Here is a 905-nt window from a genome sequence, read left to right on the forward strand (position 1 = left end):
TATATATATATATATATACACATATGTATACATATATGCACATACGCACGCACACGCGCACACACACACACACACACACACACACACACACACACACATAGATAGCTAGATAGATGCGGATAGTTCATATTTAATATAGTTAATGTATGTTGCTTATTCTGAAACCAGCATTACGTAATTAATCTTAGTTTTATAATATCTCTTCCTCTCACTGTCTCTCCCTCTCTCTCCCATATACATAGTGATAGAGCGCGTGAGTGAGTGAGTGACAAAGAGAAAGCAGGATAGACAGAATTACAGAAGGACAAAGAGAAATTGTATGTGAGTGTAATATACTTATCATATATATATATATATACTCACACACTTCTACGTATATCTAAATATGAATCTAGATATACAGACAGATAAATTCATAAATATATGTGTGTGTGTGTATACATGATCAGATCTGGTTCATATTCCAAAAATAGAGCACTCAACCACATGAAAAAGAATAGGTATGTAATATAATTTATGGATGATCACACTAATAAATGAAGACACATTACTCTGAGTTTCGTGAAAGCTTCATAGAATTACATTCGAGAGCCAAATTGATTACTGTATGGTGTTTGCTCAGAAATGAAGACTGGTTCCAGGAGGGTCTAGCAACATTGTCTCAAAGAAAATTTCTGCAAACAGAAATTCTTTTACTAGAGTCTGAGTAGTTCTCATTTTCGTTCTAAGATGGGCAGTTATAGATGTACCGCAGTTATATTAACATCGCCATTATCCTGTATCACATAGACATAGGAATTTCTATAAGTTTTAATATATTGCTCTTCCATATGACAAAACCAAGGCGTAGCCATACATACATTCATGTATGTGTGTATATATGTAAATATATATATATATATATA

The sequence above is a fragment of the Octopus bimaculoides genome, chromosome 6, assembly GCF_001194135.2.
Source record: "Octopus bimaculoides isolate UCB-OBI-ISO-001 chromosome 6, ASM119413v2, whole genome shotgun sequence".
NCBI lineage: Eukaryota > Metazoa > Mollusca > Cephalopoda > Octopoda > Octopodidae > Octopus > Octopus bimaculoides.